This window comes from Sus scrofa, chromosome 11 (assembly GCF_054392235.1).
Source record: "Sus scrofa isolate SSC_HxYL_T2T_F1_AM1 chromosome 11, Sscrofa_HxYL_maternal_Yorkshire_Landrace_v2.0, whole genome shotgun sequence".
NCBI lineage: Eukaryota > Metazoa > Chordata > Mammalia > Artiodactyla > Suidae > Sus > Sus scrofa.
In genome coordinates, this window is record NC_139393.1 from 26,155,117 (window position 1) to 26,178,486 (window position 23,370).

Here is a 23,370-nt window from a genome sequence, read left to right on the forward strand (position 1 = left end):
TGGCAGCCGAAATGATTGCCAGGACTCCCCAGACCCACATCCTACCAGCTTAGAAATCCCCATGGAAAAAGGCAATTTTTTCTGATATCTCTTGCAGATAATTCCTGGGGGGGCCTTGGACTCTATAATAAATCACCAAGTTGGGTCACTTGTCATAGATGAAGTTGGAAACACTGAGGGCGTTATCTCAATAAAGGATTATTGTTGCTACTGTGGCAGATTTTCCAAGATGATACAGTTCCAAAGGTGGGAATGTTCAGATTACAGCAGGTACTTTGTTTTGACCTGGTCCTAGAATGTGAGGGGAAACCTGGATGAGAACAAGCTGGCCAGGTTGTTAAGCATCAGATCCTTTTTTTTTTTTTTTTTTTTTGCTATTTCTTGGGCCGCTCCCGCGGCATATGGAGGTTCCCAGGCTAGGGGTCTAATCAGAGCTGTAGCCACCAGCCTACGCCAGAGCCACAGCAGCGCGGGATCCGAGCCATGTCTGCAACCTACACCACAGCTCACGGCAACGCCGGATCATTAACCCACTGAGCAAGGGCAGGGACCAAACGCGCACCCTCATGGTTCCTAGTCGGATTCGTTAACCACTGCGCCACCACGGGAACTCCCAAGCATCAGATCTTGAAGGCTTCGTATCCCATGCCCAAGGAGTTGGCTTTTTTTGCGGGCAGTGTAAATCCTTTGAGAACTTTTTGGTAGGAACTTGGGGAATCTGTTCTGCAAAGACTCCTCTTCTGGATGCATCAGCAGTGCAAGACAGAGGCGGCAAGACCAGATCAAGGAAGGCAGATGTAGTGTAGACAGTGAGATGCTGCAGCCCTTGAAGGCAGCAGCTGTGGGCTTGATAAGGAAGGTCAAGTACAGGGGATTCAAAAGATTGAGCTGGGAGTTCCCATTGCGGCTCATTGGAAACGAATCCGACTAGGAACCATGAGGTTGCCGGTTCGATCCCTGGCCTTGCTCAGTGGGTTAAGGATCTGGTGTTGCCATGAGCTGTGGTGTAGGTCGCAGATGTGGCTTGGATCTGGCATTGTTGTGACTGTGTGGTAGGCCAGCAGCTGTAGCTCGTATTCGACGCCTAGCCTGGGAACCTCCATATATGCTACAGGTGTGGCCCTAAAGAGAAAAAAAAAAAAAAAATTGAGCTGGACCTGTAATTGTATGTTTAGAGTTGAGGGAGCTGAGCAAGGAAGTATGAAAGGACTGTGGGAGGAGTTCCTGTTGTGGCTCAGCTGGTTAGGGACCCAACCCTAACCTCCCCTGTCTGAGGATCCTCTGCCTCCATCATTGGGTTAAGGATCCAACATTGCTGCAAGCTGCAGTGTAGATGGCAGGTTCAGCTCGGATCTGGTGTTGCTGTGGCCGTGGCATAAGCCACAGGTGCAGCTCTGATTTGACCCCTGGCCCAGGTGTGGCAATAAAGAAAAAGTATAAGACAGGAAGAACAACAGGCTATTTCCTAAGTTTCCTGGTTGCATATTGTAGGAGAACATAGGCCACACTTAAGTACCAGAGAGGCCTTAAAACAAGACAGAGACTGGTTTCTCTCCATTCAGTCCAGAAGTGAGCAATCAAGCTTGGCAGGGTAGGAGTTCCCTTGTGGCACAGCAGGTTAAGGATCTGGTATTGTCACTGCAGCGGGTCACTGCTATGCCAGGAGTTCACTCCCTGGCCTGGGAACGTCCACATGCTGTGAGCTCGGGGGGAGAGAAAAAAAAAAAGTGTGGGCAGACTGGCTCTGCCCAATGAGATTCTTCTTCGGCCCAGGTTCCTTCACGATTTTCCCCCAGCTCCCAATGACTTGTCTTCATCCTCATGAACAAAGCACCCTGACCAGGATTATTTCTGTGTTGCAGCCTGCAGGAAGAAGGAAAGAAAAAATGTGAAGGGCAAAAATTCCTTTTTCAAGGACTCTTAGGGAGTTCTCGTCGTTAACCACTTAACCACCACAGGAACTCCTCTGTATATTGTTCTTGATCAGTAGCTGATTCTTGACTTTTTGTCAATCAGAATCATAGACTATGAGCCCAATTTTTTTATTTAAACCCCAAGAACTTTAAACAATATACCAAGAATCACACTGCTCATGGTTAATAAAGCCAGAATTAGAACTGTTTCTTGTCTTTTAAATCAAGGTATTTTCTAGTATACCCTCTTGTCTCCCAAGTAGCTTTAGTGATGAAGTTGATACCATTTTTTTCAATGTGTACACCATCCAAACATAGGACTTGGGAAGTAAATCACTGTTGTTCTGTTTGAGATTTATTTGGTCCTTCCGTTTTGTTGCGATGCACCTTAGGGCACCGAGTCTGGAATTTCCACACTCCTTACCAAGAACTATGAATAAAGAGAGGTCTAGATGTGAAGCAAAGTCATCTTAGCACTCTTGAGAAAGGACAAGAAAGTTGATTTTAATTCCAAATAAAACCCAAGGAAACCCCCAGTGCTCAAAATTTTATATATTAAAACATATGATATTATTTTTAGTATTATGTTTGTATTTTAATAGTATATTTAGTATTTATACTATCTGTATTTTTGGTATTATATTTTGACCATTTCAGTTCAGACACTGATCTCAACAAGGGTATTGAGGTACTTTAGCAAATATCAAATTGTTCTTATACTTAAATGGTATTAAATATGTCAGGGTGGGAGTTCCCTTGTGGTGCAGTGGGTTAAGGGACTTCTACATGCCAAGGGTGTGTGACTTACTAGGAACTCAGGTTCTCTTTTTTTTGGTCTTTTTGTCTTTGGCACGTGGAGGTTCCCAGGCTAGGGGTCTAATCGGAGCAGCAGCTGCCAGCCTACGCCACAGCCATAGCCACAGCAACATGGGATCCGAGCCATGTCTCTGACCTACACCACAGCTCACGGCAATGCCAGATCCCCAACCCAATGAGCAAGGCCAGGGACCGAACCTGCAACCTCATGGATACTAGTCAGATTAGTTTCCACTGAGTCACAACAGGAACATCTCCTAGTACCTATTTATCTCGTAACTGGATCTTTGTACTTTTCAACTACCTTCACCCAGTTTCCCCTCCCCCATCTCCTTCCTCTGTGAACCATAAATCTGATCTCTTTTTCTATGAATCTATTTGTTTTGAAGTATTATTGATCTGCAACACAGCATTAGTTCCTGTTACGTAGTATTGTTTGAAATCAGGACATGTGCTTATACTGCCCACAAAAAAATTAACTCAAAATGGATTAAAGACTTAAGCATAAGATCTGATATTGTAAAACTCCTAGAATGAAACATCGTGAAGGAGTTCCCGTTGTGGCTTAGCAGGTTAAGAACCCAACTAGTATCCATGAGGATGCAGGTTTAATTCCTGGCCTCACTCAGATGGTTAAGGATCCTGCATTGCCTCGAGGTGTGGTGTAGGTGACAGATGCAGCTTGGATCTGGCACTGCTGTGGCTGTGGCATAGGCTGGCAGCTGCAGCTCCAATTCAGCCCCAAGCTTGGGGAATTCCATATGCTATAGATGTGGTCGTAAAAAAAAAAAAAAAAAAAAAAAAAAGAAGAAGAAGTAAAAGAAAAGAAAGAATAGAAAAGAAAGAATGAAAGAAAGAAAAAGAGAGCAAAGAACACACTGTTAACAATCTCTTTGACATCGGTCTTAGCAATTATATTTTTTACATGTTACCAAAAGCATAATCAACAAAAGAAAAAAAAATGCAAGTGTGACTACCTAGCTGAAAAGCTTTTATAAGCGCTAGAGAAGCAATTAACAAAATGAAAAGGTGACGTAGGTAATGGGAGAAAATATTTGCAAACCATATATTGGACAAAGGGTTAATATCCAAAATATATCAAGTCACACAACTCAATAACAAAACATAGAACAACCCTTTAGAAGTGAGATGGATCCTTAACCCACTGAAGGAGGACAGGGATCAAATCTGCGTCTTCATGGATACTAGTCAATTTCTTAACCTGCTGAGTCACAATGGGAGGTCCTGGAGGGGTAGTCTTAAGGGGTACAAAATTGCAACTAGAAGAAATTCTGAGAATCTAAGGTACAGCATAGTGATTATAGTCAACAAAACTGTATTTTAAACTTCCCAGTTGCTAAGAGACTGAATGGTAATTGTTCTTACCACGAAAAGGAAATGATAATTATGTGAGGTGATGGGGTGTTCACTCACACTCCGTGGCAATCATGTTGCACTATGTAATTACATCAAATCAACTATTTGTATACCTTAAACTTACTTTAATGTTCCACATACTATTTTTTTGGTCCAAAACGGATATTCATTTGATAATGTCATTTTTTTTTTTTTTTTTTGTCTTTCTGTCTTTTTAGGGCTGCACCCAGGTGTATGGAGGTTCCCAGGCTAGGGGTCTAACTGGAGCTACAGTTGCCGGCCTACACCAGAGCCACAGCAACGTCAGATCCGAGCCCCATCTGTGACCTATACCACAGCTCACAGCAACGCCGGATCCTTAACCCATTGAGCAAGGCCAGGGATCAAACCTGCAACCTCATGGTTACAAGTTAGATTTGTTAACCCCTGAGCCAGGACAGGAACTCTGTGTATGTCACTTTTATAACTGAGGTAACTTTTATTTATTTATTTATGTATTTATTTTTATTTTTATTTTTTGTCTTTTTGCCTTTTCTAGGGCCGCTCCCGCGGCATATGGAGGTTCCCAGGCTAGGGGTCGAATCGGAGCTATAGCCAACGGCCTACGCCAGAGGCACAGCAATGCAGGATTCGAGCCTCGGTCTGCAACCTACATCACAGCTCACAGCAACGCCAGGTCCTCAACCCACTGAGCAAGGGCAGGGATCGAACCCGCAACCTCATAGTTCCTAGTCGGATTCGTTAACCACTGTGCCATGACGGGAACTCCTATTTTTTATTTATTTATTTTTTCCCACTGTACAGCAAGGGGATCAAGTTATCCTTACATGTATACATTTTTCCCCCACCCTTTGTTCCGTTGCAATATGAGTATCTAGACATAGTTCTCAATGCTACTCAGCAGGATCTCCTTGTACATCTATTCTAAATTGTGTCTGATAAGCCCAAGCTCCCGATCCCTCCCACTCCCTCCCTCTCCCATCAAGTAGCCACAAGTCTATTTTCCAAGTCCATGATTTTCTTTTCTGTGGAGATGTTCATTTGTGCTGGATATTAGATTCCAGTTTTAAATGATATCATATGGTATTTGTCTTTGTCTTTCTGACTCATTTCACTCAGTACGAGAGTCTCTAGTTCCATCCATGTTGCTGCAAATGGCATTATGTCATGCATTTTTATGGCTGAGTAGTATTCCATTGTGTATATATACCACCTCTTCCTACCCCAATCATCTGTTGATGGACATTTGGGTTGTTTCCATGTCCTGGCTATTGTGAATAGTGCTGCAATGAACATGCGGGTGCATGTGTCTCTTTTAAGTAGAGTTTTGTCCGGATAGATGCCCAAGAGTGGGATTGTGGGGTCATATGGAAGTTCTATGTATAGATTTCTAAGGTATCTCCAAACTGTTCTCCATAGTGGCTGTACCAGTTTACATTCCCACTAACAGTGCAGGAGGGTTCCCTTTTCTCCACAACCCCTCCAGCACTTGTATAACTGAGGTAACTTTTTGATGAACACATACTAACAATATCTCTACAACAAGAATTCTTTTAAATATGTAATCCCTCTAAATTCCTCTCAGTATGTATTTCTCAAATTTTTTTTTTTTTTTTTTTTTTTTGGTGTGGTGGCAAGGGTGCACCACACCACAGCATGCAGAATTTCCCTGGCCAGGGATGAAACCTGAGCAACAGCAGTGACTTGAGCCACTGAAGTGAGAATGTTGGATCCTTAACCCACTGAGCTACCAGAGAACTCCCCCTCAAATCCTATAGCAGATAAAAACATTTTAAAAACTAACATAGACTGGGGAGTTCCCATTGTGGCTCAGCAGGTTACAAACCCAACTAGTATCCATGAGGATGCAGGTTTGATCCCTGACCTCACTCAGTGGGTTAAGGATCCTCCGTTGCTATGAGCTATAGTACAGGTCACATATGTGGCTTGGATCCTGTGTTGCTATGGCTGTGGTGTTGGCTGGCAGCTGCAGTTCCCATTCCACCTCTACCCTGGGAACTTCTATATGGCACACCTGAGGCCCTAAAAAACAAACAAACAAAAAGCTAACACAGGTTGTATCCATTTTGCCTTGAATATAAGAATGACAAAATTATTTTTTTGAATAGCATGCTGGAGACATGTTTTATGAGCAGTACCTTGATTTTTTTTTTCAGAATAGATAAGATTTTAGACACCAGAATATCTAATTTTTATTTTGTAATGTGAAGGATAAGAAGTGTGCTGTATTTAGTTTTAACTAAGTTCCAGCACATTCAGAGCACCTCAATGAAGCTTTGTCTTGCTCAGCTTATCCCAGGATTATTCATATTAATATTTTTTAAAACACCAATGATTCTTCAATTCAATTTTTTAAAAATACTAAAAGTTTACTCACCTATATGAAATGTCATGTCTCAGGAAGCAGTGCCTCAGAAATGAGGCCACATACCAACATTCCAGCATTTTCTCTGCCAGAATCATTATTGCAATGCTGTGTGATTGTAATTTACTTATCTGCCCCTTGATTAAAACCTAGCTCGTTAGCTATAATAATCTGCTCAAAACTTAGTTGCTTGCCCAGTTCTTGTGCTGACTTCACCATTAATCGGAGTATCTTGTATAGTCAAGACACATATACATTATCATTTTGTATATTTATGAAAAATCTCAAAAGAGCTGCCAGAGGACATTTTGAATAATTGCTTCTCTCAAATGTATGCTATAATTTTTATCATTATAATTTTCACGATGAGCAATCATATTCTTGTCTTTTGCTTTATTTCTAAAAAATTTTGAGCTTGGTGTTCCCATCGTGGTGCAGCGGAAACGAATCTGACTAGTATCCATTGAGGACTCGGGTTCGATCCCCGGCCTTGCTCAGTGGGTTAAGGATCCAGCATGGCCATGAGCTGTGTGCAGGTTGCAGATGCAGCTCAGATCCTATGTTGCTGTGGCTGTGGTGTAGGCTGGCAGCTGCAGCTCCAACTCGACCCCTAGCCTGGGAACTTCAATAAGCTGTGGGTGTGGCCCTAAAAAGACAAAAAAAAATTTTTTTTGAGCTTATTGTACATTCACGTGCAGTTGCACGTAATAATAGAAATCTCATAAACTCTTCACCTAGTATCTAGTATCCCCCAAAGATACAATATTACAACCAAGAAACTGACATTGATACGTATCATTGACATGTTGTCAATGAAAAATTGATCAATCTAAGAAACAATTGGAAAATTTTAATTTATTTTTCTTTATTTATTTTCTTTTTTAAGGCCACATCTGCAGCATATGGAAGTTCCCAGGTTAGGGGTGGAATCGGAGCTGCAGCTGCAGCTTCAGCCTATACACCACAGCCACAGCAACGTGGGATCCGAGCCACATCTGTGACCTACACAGCTTGTGGCTACTCTGGATCCTTAACCCACTGAGCAAGGCCAGGGAGCAAACCCTTGTCCTCATGGATACCAGTCAGATTCGTTACCACTGAGCTAAGACTCCTGGAAAATTTTATCTGAGCCACAACGTATACAACTCAACAGCAAAAAAGCCAACAACCCATTGAAAAATGGGCAAAAGACCTGAATAGACATTTCTCCAAAGAAGATATACAGATGGCCAAGAAACACATGAAAAAATGCTCAACATCAGTGATTATTAGAGAAATGCAAATCAAAACTACTATGAGATACCACCTCATACCAGTCAGAATGGCCATCATTAATAAGTCCACAAATGACAACTGCTGGAGAGGGTGTGGAAAGAAGGGAACCCTCCTGTACTGTTGGTGGGAATGTAAATTGGTACGACCACCTATGGAAAACAGTATGGAGGTACCTTAGAAAACTAAATATAGAACTGTCATATGACCCAGCAATCCCACTCTTGGGCATATATCCAGACAACCTTCCTTGAAAAAGTCACGTGCACCTGTATGTTCATCGCAGCACTATTCACAATAGCCAAGGCATAGAAACAACCTAAATGTCCACCGACAGATGACTAGATTAAGACGATGTGGTATAGATACACAATGGAATACTACTCAGCCATAAAAAAGAATAAAATAATGTCATTTGCAGTGACAAGGATGGAACTAGAGATTCTTATACTAAGTGAAGTAAGTCAGAAAGAGAAAGGCAAATATCACATGATATCACTTATATGTGTAATATAAAATATGGCACAAATGACCCTTTCCACAGAAAAGAAAATTATGGACTTGGAGAACAGACTTGTGGTTGCCAAGGGGGAGGGAGTGGGATGGACTGGGAATCTGGGGTTAATAGATGCAAACTATTGCCTTTGGGAATGGATAGGCAATAAGATCCTGCTGTATAGCACTGGGTACTATATCTAGTCACTTTTTTTTTTTTTTTTTTTTTTGGCTTTTTAGAGCCACCCGCAAGGCTTATGGAGGTTCCCAGGCTAGGGGTCCAATCAGAGCTACAACTGCTGGCCTATACCACAGCCACGCAGGATCCGAGCCACGTCGGTGACCTACACCACAGCTTGCGGCAATGCCGGATCCTTGACCCACTGAGTGAGGCCAGGGATCGAACTTGCAGCCTCATGGTTCCTAGTCAGATTCGTTTCCGCTGTGCCACGACAGGAACTCCATATTTCTAATCACTTACGATGGAGCATGATAATATGAGAAAAAAGAATGTGTCTATGTATGTGCGACTGGGTCACCTTGCTGTACACTAGAAAATTGACAGAACACTGTTAACCAGCTATAATGGAAAAAATAGAAATCATTAAATTTAAAAAATGTTTTATCTGAGCCACATTCGAGGATTATAATCTGGGGAAAGTATCTCAAAATGCTCTGAGAACTGTTCCACCCAATGGAAGTTGAGACACACTTTATATAAGTTTTTGAGACAGAGGGTTTTACATCAAATGACATGTTATTGACAGTTTACCCAATCCAGATCTAAGCATTGTCCTGGAGGGTCATGAGACCTCTTACAAGATCAAGAAGGAATGTTATCTTTAAGGAGCTGTCTTGTTGATGCTAGAAGAATGTTGCTCTTTATGGTTGAGCAGGATTCCTCCCGATGGGAGAGGTTTGGTTGGTGCATAATGCAGATACCATAAGTCACAGTAGAGGGGAGAGAGGAAGCCCAAGGGTAGAGGAGAATTTTTATGTTTAAATTTTTCTTGTCTTGCCATAAAATATGAATTTTAGTTCACCATACGTTACCACTATAAGCAGATAAGGTAGGAGGTCCCTGGAGAAAGAATCAGCCATGACTTTCTTTCTTTCTTTTTTTTTTTTTTTTTTTGGTCCTTTTAGAGCCAAACCCATGGCATATGGAAGGTCCCAGGCTAGGCGTCGAGTGGGAGCAGCCGCGCAGGCCTACACCACAGCCACAGCCACAGCCACATGGGATCCAAGCTGAATTTGCAACCAATACCACCTCTCAGAGCAATGCTGGGTCCTCAACCCACTGAGCGAGGCCATGGATCGAACCTGTGTCTTCATGGATACTAGTCGGGTTCGTAACTACTGAGCCACAATGGGAACTCTCAGGCATGGCTTTCTTGACATAAGAGAAGTCATTTGTATTCTAAGCCATTTTGTGATCTAAGCCTGGCCCCAATGCTTGCCCTTGAATAAGTCTCAGTAATTAATGGTCTTGAAGAAACAAAAGAATAATAACAAAAGAATACAAAAGAGTAATAACAAAAGCAGAAATAAAGGACTGTTTTCAGACAGGAGAAGTAATAATAGCAAAGAAAATATATCAGTTGTGAAGACTCTCAGTTCTATTTCAGTGAGAAAGATTAGCCTGAAGCACTCAACCACCAGACCAACTGGAACTTGAAGGATGGAGACATTGACCTTTCCTGAACCTTGGGACTTCAATCAATTAAAGCTTAGACTCCACTGACCACCCAAACCTCTTCAAGAATATTCAGGTACCCTTGGGAGTTCCTGGCGTGGCATATCAGAAATGAATCTGACTAGGAACCATGAGGTCGTGGGTTCGATCCCTGGCCTCACTCAGTGGGTTAAGGATCCAGCATTGCCCTGGCTGTGGTGTAGGTCACAGATGCGGCTCAGATTTGGCATTGCTGTGGCTGTGGCGTAGGCCAGCAGCTACAGCTCCAATTGGACCCTTAGCCTGGGAACCTCCATGTGCCACAGGTGCAGCCCTAAAAAGACAAAAAAAAAAAAAAAAAAAAAAAAAAATATTCAGTTACCCTTGAAATTTCACAACTCAGATTGGAACTTGAACTCATTGTCTTCTTTCTTTTTATTTTTTGGCTGTATCCATGGCATATGGAAGTTCCTGGGCCAGGGATTGAATCCAAGCCACAGCAGTGACCTGAGCCACTGCAGTAACAAACAACATTAGATCCTTAACCTGCTGCACCCACAAGGGAACTCCTTGAACCCACTGTCTTTTGTTTGTTTGTTTGTTTGCTTTTTAGGGCTGCACCCATGGTATAAGGAGGTTCCCAGGCTCGGGGTCAAACTGGAGCTACAGCTGCCAGCCTACACCACAGCCACAGCAATGCAGGATCTGAGCTGCATCTGCAACCAACACCACAGCTCACTGCAACACTGAATCCTTAACCCACTGAACAAGGCCAGGGATCGAACCCACAACCTCATGGTTCCTAGGCAGATTCATTTCTGCTGCACCAGGACAGGAACTCCCTAGTTGGGTTCTTTAACCGCTGAGCCATGAAGGGAACTCCAAACCCACTGTCTCTTAATTAAAATCACACACCTGGTCTCAGGACTTACTGGAGTTCAGGATCTTTATGTCCCAGCACAGAAGGAATTCAGCGAGAGACAAAGCGGTAGGTAAAAAGTAGATTTATTAGGGAGGTAGACAGAATGTAGGCCATCTCAGAAGGTGAGAGTGGCCTGGAAGATACACATCCCATAGACAGGATTCGGTCCACACGAAAAGGCAAAAGAATGCTCTGAAATATGGGATGGTTAGTTTTATGGGCCGGGAAATTTCATAGGCTAATGTGTAGGAGGATTAGTCCAACTATTTCCAGGCGGGGGTTAGATTTCCAGCATTTGCGCCACTGCCCACTTTTTGGCCTCTTATGGTCAGCCTCAGAACTGTCATGCCTGTGGGCTTCTCATTTAGCTGCTACTGTATTACAGTGAGTGCACACTAAGGCTCCAGGTCTGCTGGAAGTCGAACCTCCTGCCATCTTGGGCCCATTTGATTCTAACCAATTTTTGTTGTGTCCTCAATGGCTAAGTCATTCTTTTAAAGGTTGTGCCCTGCTGCCTTCCTGTTTCTCCTTTAGCTTTTTTTTTTTTTTTTTTTTTTTTTTTTTTTAGGGCTGCACCTGCAGCATAGGTAGGTTCCCAGGCTAGGGGTCTAATCAGAGCTACAGCTGCCATCCTGCACCATGGCCACAGCAACGCCGGATCCTTAACCCACTGAGCAAGGCCAGGGATCGAACCCGCAACCCCGTGGTTCCTAGTTGGATTCGTTAGTCACAACGGGAATTCCTCCCTTAGCTTAATAATTCCCCGGTTTTGCAATTAAGGAGACACTGCTTTGAGAAGGATCCTAGGTATTCTCCTTACCTGTTGAAATAATAAATCCTTCTTTTTCCCCATCTTTGACTTGGTTGTGTCTTTTGGCTGCACAACACACCAAGAGAGGCTCTCAACCTCTCCCTCTGTTGAAAAATGCACAACCTAAAATTTATGAGTTAATTTTATTTGGGGACCTTACTGTGAACTATACCCAGGAGGCAGACTCTCAGATAGCTCTGAGGAACTGTTCTGAAGAATAAGGGAAAAGCCAGGATATATATGAAGCTTTTTTGCTGGGAAAAAAACAAAACAAAACAAAATTTTATTTGGGGACCTTAAAAGATTACTGCTGGAGTTCCTGTTGTGGCTCAGTGGTTAACGACTCCAACTAGAAACCATAAGGTTGTGGGTTCTGTCCCTGGCCTCGCTCAGTGGGTTCTGTACCTGGCCTCGCTCAGTGGGTTAAGGATCCGGTGTTGCTGTGGCTGTGGTGTAGGCTGGCGGCTGCAGCTCCAATTAGACCCCTAGCCTGGGAACCTCCATATGCTGCAGGAGAGGCCCTAGAAAAGGCAAAAAGACAAAAAAAAAAAAAAAAAAAAAAGATTACTGCTAAACAGAAAGGACATCTGGAGTTAAAGATTTTAGTGCTTTTCTATCTATGAGAATATGCAAGAATCTGGGTTCATTGAAAGTATTTCTTAGATATGCATCTTTATTTTTATTTAAAAATTTTTTTATTAAAGCTGATTTATAAGATATACATCTTAACCATCTGGAGGCTGGTATCCAAAGCACTGAATACTTTCTGTTTTTCTTCATTCTGAATTCCAGTCAGGGCACACTGCTCATGGGAAACGGCTGTGGCTAATGGCTTGATCCTTGTAGAACTGGAAGGGCAGTCAGCATGCTTTGTTTAGTGTGCCCCCTGTTGGTCATAAATTCAACCCACGTTCGGGAGGCATTTGATGACCAATTTGTTTCTAGAAAGTTCCATTCAGGAGTTCCTGTCGTGGCACAGTGGAAATGAATCCGACTAGAAACCATGAGGTTGTGGGTTCGATCCCTGACCTTGGTCAGTGGGTTAAGAATCCAGCGTTGCTGTGAGGTGTAGGTTGCAGATGCGGCTCGGATCTGGTGTTGCTGTGGCTGTGGTGTAGGCCGGCAACTACAGCTCCAATTAGACCTCTAGCCTAGAAACCTCCATATTCCGAGTGTGCAGCCCTAAAAGAAGACAGAAGACAAAGAAAAAAGAATCTAAAGAGAGAAAGTTTCATTCCTAGGTCAGATGAGGATTTCATTGATGGGCCACTCAATGTGGTATTTTAATTTTTCTGTTTTTCATCTTTGGAATATGGTTTTCTTTTTCTTTTAAAAAATATTTCTGTTTAAGAGTTCCCTTCGTGGCTCAGTGGTTAATGAATCTGACTAGGAACCATGAGATTGTGGATTCGATCCCTGGCCTCACTCAGTGGGTTAAGGATCTGTCGTTGGCGTGAGCTGTGGTGTAGATCACAGTCGTGGCTTGGATCCCGGGTTGCTGTGGCTGTGGTGTAGGCCGGCGGCTACAGCTCCGATTAGACCCCTAGCCTGGGAACCTCCAAGTGCCTCGAGTGCGTCCCTAGAAAAGATAAAAAGACAAAAAAATAATAATAAAATAAAATATTCCTGTTCAAATTGAAGTATGGTTAATTGACAATGTTGTGTTATTTCAGGTGTCCAGCCAAGTGATTCAGTTATGCTAAATATATATAGATATCCTCTTTCAGATTCTTTTCCCTTACAGGTCAATACAAAACATTGAGGGAGTTCTTAACCCACAGTGGTTGAAGGATCCAGCATTGTCACTGCTGTTGCTCAGGTCACAGCTGTGGTGCAGGTTCAGTCCTTGACCCTGGAATTTCTGAATGCCAAAGACATGGCAAAGACAAAAACAAAATATTGAGTATAGGAGTCATGGCGCAGTGGAAACGAATCCAACTATAAACGATGAGGTTGCAGGTTTGATCCCTGGCCTTGCTCAGTGGGTTAAAGATCTGGTGTTGCCATGAGCTGCAGCGTAGGTCGCAGACATAGCTTGGATCCAGCATTGCTGTGGCTGTGGCGGCAGGTGTAATTCCGATTGGACCCCTGGCCTAGGAACCTCCATATGCCAGGGGTGTGGCCTTAAAAGAAAAAATTGAGTATAGTTCCCTATGCTATACAGTAGTTTCTTATTGGTTACCTATTTTATACATAGTAGTGTGTATATTTTAATTCCAAACTCCCTAATTTATCTCTCCCTCCCCCTTTCCCCTTGGTAACCATAAGTTTGTTTTCTATGTCTGTGGTTCTGTTTCTGTTTTGAATATAAGTTCATTTGTATCTTTTTTTCTTTTTTTGGTCTTTTTTTGTCTTTTTAGGGCTGCACCTGTGGCATTTGGAGGTTCCCCAGCTGGGAGTCTAGTTGGAACTGTAGCCACTGGCCTACGCCGCAAGCACAGCAACGCAGAATCCGAGCCTCATCTATGACCTACACCACAGCTCATGGCAATGGCAGATCCCTGACCCACTGAGCGAGGCCAGGGATTGAACCTGAATCCTCATGGATACTAATCAGATTCATTTCCTCTGGAGTTCGAAGGGAACTCCCTGTGTCTTTTTTAGATTCCACATATAAGTGATATCACATGATATTTGTCTTTGTATGATAATCTCTAGATACATCTATGTTGCTGCAAATGGTATTATTTCTTTCTCTTTATGGCTGAGTAATATTCCATTGTGTATATATACCACATCTTTTTTTTTCCTACGGCCATACCTGTGGTATACGGAAGTTCCCTGGCTAGGGGTTGAATCCGAGCCACAGCCACAGCCACACCAGATCCAAGCCTCACCTGTGGCCAATGCCACAGCTTGTGGCAACAGGAATCCTTAACCCATTGATTAAGGCCAGGGATGGAACCCTCACAAAAGCTATGTTGGGTTCTTTTTTTATTATTATTTTTATTTTGTTCCATTCTCTTACCCATCTAACACTCTGATCATGTACTTCATATAATGGAAGGCCAATATGTTTTTGTATGTTTTTTTTTTTTTTTTTTTTTTTTTTTTTTTGTCTTTTTGCCATTTCTTGGGCTGCTCCTGCGGCATATGGAGTTTCCCAGGCTAGGGGTTGAATCAGAGCTGTAGGCCACTGGCCTACACCAGAGCCACAGCAACTTGGGATCCAAGCTGTGTCTGCAACCCACACCACAGCTCATGGCAACGCCAGATCCTCAACCCACTGAGCAAGGCCAGGGATCGAACCCACAACCTCATGGTTCTTAGTCGGATTTGTTAACCACTGCACCACGACAGGAACTCCTACGTTGGGTTCTTAACCTGTTGGTCACAATGGGAACTCCGCACATCTTTAACCAGTTCATCTGTTGGTAGACATATAGGTTGCTTCCATCTCTCGGCTGTTGTAAATAGTCCTGCAGTGAACACTGGGGTGCATGTATCTGTTCAAATTATGATTTCCTCTGGATAGATGCCCAGGAGTGAGACTTAGACTTGAGTCGGAAGACCCTTTGTGTCCAGGTGTCTTTCTTTTTCTGGCATAATTCTCTGAAACTTTAACAATATGTCAATAAGGTTATTGGGAGGCTGAAAGGGAAAGAAAATCATTAGTTTTGCTTTATTTTGGTTTTTTTTTTTTTTTTGGTAAAGCTGCTGCCTTGGCAGCATGATCAGCTAGAGTTTCCTTTTGCGTCTGCACTGTTTGCCTTTGAATAATTTGATACCTTAGCAAGGACACTCTGCCGCAGATTTGCATTTAATTCTGCTCCTTGTTTTCCAATTTTAATAGGCTGCCCTGAGGATGTCAAAAATCCCTTCGTTTCCAAAGCATGGCAAAAATCATATGCCACACCCCAAAGCGATGCAGCTATCTATGTAGATAGTATCAGATTTTCCTTTTGCTAACTTGCAAATGCTTGTTTGTGCTATTAATTCTGACTGTTGGGCAGAAAAGACATTAGGCAAGGGGCCATTTTCAAGGAGACACCGGAGAAACAGCAGCTAGGTCAGCCTGGTACTTTCTATGAGGTCCTCGCAGCTATGACTCATCAATAAATAAGAAAAAATCAGGATTATCCGTAGGGCTTTATTGAAGATCAATCCTAGGAGACTGGGAACAAAGGCGGTGAGAAGGGTGACTCATAACAATCTCTTCTGTAGTCTGAAATAGCACAGCTGTTGCTGTGACAGCCTGGAGACGAGAAAGGCCCTTAGCTACCTAATCAAGCTGTTGGCTGTAATATCCTATTGGTGGGTAGTAACCGCTCTGTTGCTGGGTTAAAATTCCTGATGCAACCCCTTTGTTTTCATGTGTAATAGAAAAAAAAAAAAAAAAAAAAAAGGTAAATCATAATTTGAATGTCCCAGGGCTGGGACCTTTGCCAGAGGTTTTTAAGGGTCTCCATGGCTTTATTTTATTTTATTTTTTGTCTTTTGTCATTTTTTAGGGCCTCACCCACAGCATATGGAGGTTCCCAGGCTAGGGGTCCAATCAGAACTGCAGCTGCCGGCCTACACCACAGCCACAGCCACGCCAGATCCGAGCCTCATCTGTGACCTACACCACAGCTCACGGCAGTGTCGGATCCTTAACGCACTGAGTGAGGCCAAGGATCAAACCCACGTCCTCATGGATGCTAGTTGGGTTTGTTAACCACGGAGCCACTACAAGAACTCCTCTCCATAGCTCTAGAATGTTCTATTTCTCAGCATAAAGGTTTAGGTTGGTCTTGTTTAAGCAAATTATATAATGGTCGAGCCACTAAGGGAGTCCAATCTCTGCAGCAGCCTGCAAGGTCTAGAAAGCCCCTTCATTACCTTTTGCTCTTGGGGTCAGGGAAAGTCAAAATGCCTTTCACTCTAGATCCTTCTTTAGGAGTTCCTGTTGTGGCTCATCAGATTACAAACCCGACAAGTATCCATGAGGAGGCAGGTTTGATCCTTGGCCTCATTCAGCAGGTTAAGGATCCAGCAGTGCCACGAGCTGTGGTGTAGTTCACAGATGCAGCTGGGATCCTGCATTGCTGTGGCTGTAGTGTAGACCAGCAGATGCAGTTCTGATTCCATTCCTAGCCTGGGAACTTCCATGTGCTGCAAGGAGCAGCCCTGAAAAAAAAAAGTCCTTTCTTTAGATGGCATGTGTCCTAAATATTTTGCATCGCCTTACAAAATTGTAATTTTTTTCCTGGACACAATGTTCCCTTGAAGCTCACTTCCGAAGTAAGTACAGGGTGTCTTGCTGACTGTTTCTTAAAAAATTTGGACACAACAAATCATCTAGATCTTGTATCAAAAATGACTAAGGTGGAGTTCCCGTCGTGGCGCAGTGGTTAACGAATCCGACTAGGAACCATGAGGTTGCGGGTTCGGTCCCTGCCCTTGCTCAGTGGGTTAATGATCCGGCGTTGCCGTGAGCTATGGTGTAGGTTGCAGACGCGGCTCGGATCCCGCGTTGCTGTGGTTCTGGCGTAGGCCGGTGGCTACAGCTCCGATTCAACCCCTAGCCTGGGAACCTCCATGTGCCGCGGGAGTGGCCCAAGAAATAACAACAACAACAACAAAAAGACAAAAGACAAAAAAAAAAAAAAAAAAGACTAAGGTGTTCCTTTGTGGCACAGTAGTTAACGAATCCGACTAGGAACCATGAGGTTGCCAGTTCAATCCCTGGCCTTGCTCAGTGGGTTAAGGATCCAGCGTTGCTGTGAGCTGTGGTGTAGGTCGCAGATGCAGCTCAGATCTGGCGTTGCTGTGGCTGTGGTGTAGGCCAGCAGCTACAGCTCTGTTTCCATTCCTAGCCTGGGAACCTCCATATGCCGCGGGAGCAACACTAGAAAAGGCAAAAAAAAAAAAAGACTTATGAGGAAAAACTAGATCCTCTATGTCTGCTTTTAATATCTGGGAAAAGAAAATGGAGCGTTCAGTAGAGCCCTGTGGCGTTCCAGTCCACGTATGCTGCTGTGCATTCTCTGCGAAGGCAAAAAGACGTGGGTCTTCGGGATGTACAGAGACACTAAAGAATGCCCTGCAGAGACCCATCCCAGAAAAGATGTCACTGTTTTCAGGAATATAGGACAGTAAGGTATGGAGGTCTGGCTACAGAACAGGGAGGAATAACAGCAGCATTGATGGAGCTCAAATCCTGTACACATCTGGACCCTTTTGCCATTAAATTTATTAACTGGCAAAATAGGAGTGTGACAAAGGCTGCTTCAGGCACAATAAGCCCTTTCTTAACGTAAGCTGATATCAGAGATTTTATTCTTTCTATGGCCTCCTGCCTTAGTGGATATTGACAGATATTGGGCAGGGGGTCATTTTATTTTTTTATTTTTTTGCCATACCTGCAGCACATGGAAGATCTCCAGGCCAGGGATCAAATCCAAGCCACAGCTACAACCTGAGCCACAGCTTTGGCAACACCAGTTCCTTAACCCACTGCACCATAATAGGAACTCTGGTCTGTAGTAATTTCTGTTGTTGTCTTTTTAGGGCCGCACCCACAGCATATGGAAGTTCCCAGGCTAGGAGTCTAAAGGGAGCTGCAGCTGCTGGCCTACGTCACAGCCACAGCAATGGGTCACAAACATTATATGAAGAAGGAAATCTGATCCTTCAGATCCAAGCCATGTCTGCGACCTACACCGCAGCTCTCGGCAGTGTCGGATCCTTAACCCACTGAGCTAGGCCAGGGATCCAACTAGCAGCCTCAAGGTTACTAGTTGGGTTCATTACCACTGAGCCACAGTGGGAAATCCAGGTCTATAGTAATTTTAATGGATGATGCAGACTGTATTTTTCTAATGTTAGTAGAATCAAATGCCCATAATCTGTCAGGTACTAAGCCTAGCAATTTTTCTTGTTCTGGATCACCCTCATCTTGGGTCACAAACATTATATGAAGAAGGAAATCTGATCCTTCAGTTCTAAAAACATTTCCCCCTTAGGAGTAAATCTTTTAGATGGGCTTCGTATGAGGTGAATTGGGGCACTTTCTACTAGGAAAAAGGTATGCCTTTAAGTTCTCCTACGTAAAATTCTAAAGACAATGATTTACGAACCTGGGAGTTCCCACTGTGGCTCAGCAGGTTAAGAATCTGACATAGGGTCCATGAAGATGTGGATTTGTTCCCTGGCCTCACTAAATGGGTTAAAGGATTCAGCCTTGCCGTGAGCTGTGGTGTAGGTCACAGACAAGGCTTGGATCTGGCATTGCTGTGGCTGAGGGGTAGGCCAGCAGCTACAGCTCTGATTGGACCCCTAGCCTGGGAACCTCCATATGCCATGGGTGCAGCCCTAAAAAGACCAAAAAAAAAAAAATTACCAACATTCCATTAGATACAAAGGTGCTTGAAAAAAGAATGAGATGAGCTTAGTAAATATGAAAAGGCAAAAAGGTAATTTCTTCTTTTCCCTTTGCTAATAAATTCCATAATTCGTGTATTGTACATGAGTTTGGCTGGGGTATTAGCTAGAGGCTGGCAATCTTTTGCACCTTTTTCTTTTGTTTTGAAAGCTTTGCTTCCCATTTCGGGGGTTGGTTTACAGGGATGGTTGGGTGGTGGGCCAGTGTGCTGTTTGTGAGCTTACCTCCTCTAGGTGTCACCCTAGAGTCATGTTAGCTCTTTCAGGTGTCTGGGTTTCTCCCTCCAGCACTCGAAAACTGCCTTGGGTGCCTGGAACTGCCATATAAGGCCAGCTCTTATATGCAGTCCTGATGAGGCAGAATAATAACTCAGGTAGTCATTGTAGGAGCATGGGCTTCAATGCATTCTTTGATATGGCTATTGATTAACATTTGTGGGCATTCCCGTCGTGGCACAGCAGAAACGAATCCGACTAGGAACCATGAGGTGGCGGGTTCAATCCCTGGCCCTGCTCAGTGGGTTAAGGATCTGGCATTGCCATGAGCTGTGGTGTAGGTCACAGACATGGCTGGGGTCTGGTATAGGCCAGTGGCTACAGCTCCCATTAGACCCCTAGCCTGGGAATCTCCATATGCCATGGGTGCAGCCCTAAAAGGACAAAAGACAAAAATAATAATAATAACAACAATAATAATAATAATAATTGTGGCTTAAGGGCTCCAGGGAATAACATCCCCACAGGCCTTGTTTACCATAGGGAGTGTACCTATGCCCAGACATTAATTTCTAACCCCCCGTGACTCAGTCTATGGGAAGAGAAGGGCAAAGAATCCATGAGACTTATGGGACATTTCCGCCCCGAAGACTCCTATTGGACAAAGACTGATATAGGTAGCTGGGCAAGCCCAATGGGAGAAGACCACATCTTTCTGGACCCCACGTTGGTATCCCCCCCATCTTTAAGGGATAAAAACCTCCATAGGACAATAGAGGAGGGAGGCTCTTCTCCCCGCTCCCAGCAGCCCTGGAAGCTATTTGCTTTCCTGTAATAAAGGCTTTGCTTGCTTGCTGCCTGTGTGTTCTCAAAGTTCATTCTTTGGCTGCATGAACAAGAACCCAGATTCTGGTAACATCTTTCTGGCATCACTGGGACAAGAAGGGGTTTTTTTGTTTGTCGTTTTGTTTCATTTTGTTTGGTACACCTGTGGCATGTGGAAGTTCCTGGACCAGGGATCAAACCCCTGCCACAGCAGTGACCCAAGCCACTGCAGTGGCAATACCAGATCTTAACCCACTGCACCACATGGGAACTCAAAGCAGGTTTTTAAAGTAAATAAGTGGGTTCTTCTATGGGACTGCTTCATGGTGTGAGAACTTGCCTCCACCATGCCTACAAGTTTCTCAGTTCCCTGAGAAAGTCATTGCTGGTCTGGAAGGTATGCTCCTTTTCTTCCTCAGAGCTGAAAGCTCTCGTGCTGTTTTCTCTTGTATTCCAACAAATTGTATTAAAGGAGCCAATTCCAGGAAGAACAACAGGCCAACCTCATAGCTAATCACCCTATCCAAACCTACTTAGTGTCTTTTCTTTTTTTAATTAAAAAAAAATTTGGGGGGAGTTCCCATCGTGGCGCAGTGGTTAACAAATCCGACTAGGAACCATGAGGTTGCGGGTTCCATCCCTGGCCTTGCTCAGTGGGTTAAGGATCTGGCGTTGCCGGGAGCTGTGGTGTAGGTCAGAGACAAGGCTCGGATCTCGTGTTGCTGTGGCTACAGCTCCAATTAGACCCCTAGCCTGGGAACCTCCATATGCCGTGGGAAGCGGCCCTAGAAAAGGCAGAAAGACAAAAAAACAAACAAATAAATAAAAATTTTTATAGCTGCAGCTATAGCATATAGAAGTTCCCAGGCTAGGGGTCAAATTGGAGTTGCAGCCACAGCCACAGCAACCCTGGATCCAAGCTGCTTCTGTACTCTATGCCACAGCTTACGGCAATGCTGCATCCTTAACCTACTGAGCAAGGCCAGGGATCAAACCCACATCCTCACAGAGACTATGTTGGGTTCTTAACCCACTGAGTCACAGTGGGAACTCTGCCTCCTTTTCCCCCCCTTTACTGGTGTCTTTCGACTGAATAAAATTGTCCCAGTGTCTCTCAACTGGGGTAACCCACTCAGGCTCTTTCAACTGAGCAAAACCTTCCATGTTTCTTAATTGGGGTAACCCAGGTACCTCTTCTTGAAACTAGGAAAACCTATTCCTCATAGCAAGTAGTTAACCCACCACAGAATAGAACTTAGGAGAGCCTCTGGTAGCTCAGTAGGTTAAGGATCCAGCATTGTCATTGCTGTGGCTTGGAGGGGCTGCTGTGGTATGGCTTCCATCCCTGGCCTGGAAAATTCCTCATGCTGTGGACGTGACCAAAAAAAATCCCAAACAAACAAAAAAACACACAAAACCTTTAAGAACATCAACCCATGACAGGAGACCCAGGATACACTCACTCAAATTTGTCTGGACTCACCAAGGAGGCAGGTGGGCACAAAGAGGTGGGCCCTGCTAATGCCAGGGTTCCAGATCCTTACATAGTTTAGGCAAAGGAGAGAAAGCTACTCTGGGTCCCTTCGTGATTGCCAAAACTATCTACTCAATAAAAACACACAGCCTAGGAGTTCCCCTTGTGGCTCAGCGGGTTAAGAATCTGACTATTATCCATGAGGAGGCAGGTTTGATCCCTGGCCTTGCTCAGTGGCTGAAAGGATCCGGTGTTGCCATGAGCTGCAGTGTAGGTCACTGACGTGGCTCAGATCCCTGCTTTGCTGTGGCCGTGGCATAGGCCAGCAGTTGTAGCTCCGATTCGAACTACAGGAACCATGAGGTTGCGGGTTCAATCCCTGGCCCTGCTTGGTGAGTTAAGGATCTGGCATCGAACTACAGGAACCATGAGGTTGCGGGTTCAATCCCTGGCCCTGCTCGGTGAGTTAAGGATCTGGCATTGCTGGGAGCTGTGGTGCAGGTTTGCAGACTTGGCTCGGATCCCGCGTGGCTGTGGCTCTGGCATAGGCTGGCGACTACAGCTCCGATTCGACCCCTAGCCTGGGAACCTCCATAGGTTGGGGTGCGGCCCAAGAAATGGCAAAAAGACAAAAAAAAAAAAAAAAAAAGAAGAAGAAGAAGAAAGAAAGAAAGATGCAAGAATCTGGGTTGACTAAAATTCTTCCTTTGATAAGCATCTTAACTATCTAGGGGCTGGTATCTAAAGCACAGAATAATGCCTCCTGGCTTTCTTCCTCCTGAATTCCCCTCGAGGCACAATGAGGGGGAGGTGACTTGGTGGATGACAGGGGCCAGGGGCTTGATCCTTGTAGAACGGGAATGACAAGCTACATTCTTTGTTTACACCTCTCTCCCCAGCTCCACTGGAGCCTGAAATTCAACAGCTTCACAACCACAGTTGCTGTGAAAAACAGCAAATAGGAGCCCCTATAGAGGACAGGATGGGTTTAGAGCTCCGTAAAGCCCCATCCCTAGAGCGTTTCACTAGTTGACTTCTCTGATAGTTCACAGAAAAGCTCTATTATCAGGATTGGTTTTTATTTGATCGATTTCAGAGGACACGCTGTGAAAGCAGCTTGACATACACGGTATTTGTCAAAAAGAAAAAAAAAAAGCAGCGGCATAGTAAAAGAAAAAATCGGTAGGAGTTCCCGTCGTGCTGCAGCGGAAACGATTCTGACCAAGAACCATGAAGTTGCAGGTTTGATCCCTGACCTCGATCAGTGGGTTAGGGATCCAGCGTTGCTGTGAGCTTGTAGGTTGCAGATGTAGCTCAGATCCTGCATTGCTGTTTGCTGTGGTGTAGGCCGGCAGCTGTAGCTCCGATTTGACCTCTAGCCTGGGAACCTCCATGTGCCACATGTGTGGCCTTAAAAAGCAAAAAAAGAAAAGAAAGAAAGAAATACATAAATTGGACTTAATCAGACTTAAACTTTTATGCTTCATATAATATCATCAACAAAATGAGAAAACAACGCATACAAAGGGAGAAGGCATTTGGCAAATTACATCTGATAAGACATTTGTGTCTAGAATATATAAAGACCTCATACAATTCAATAATGAAAATATAAATAACCCAGCTGAACATGGAGAAAGGGAGTTCCCCTTGTAGCTCATCGGTAACGAACTGACTAGTATCCATAAGGACACAGGTTCGATCCCTGGCCTCGCTCAGTGGGTTAAGGATCTGGCATGGCCTTGAATTGTGGTATAGGTTGCAGACTTGGCTTGGATCCCTCACTGGCAGCTGCAGCTCCCATTGACCCCTAGCCTGATGCC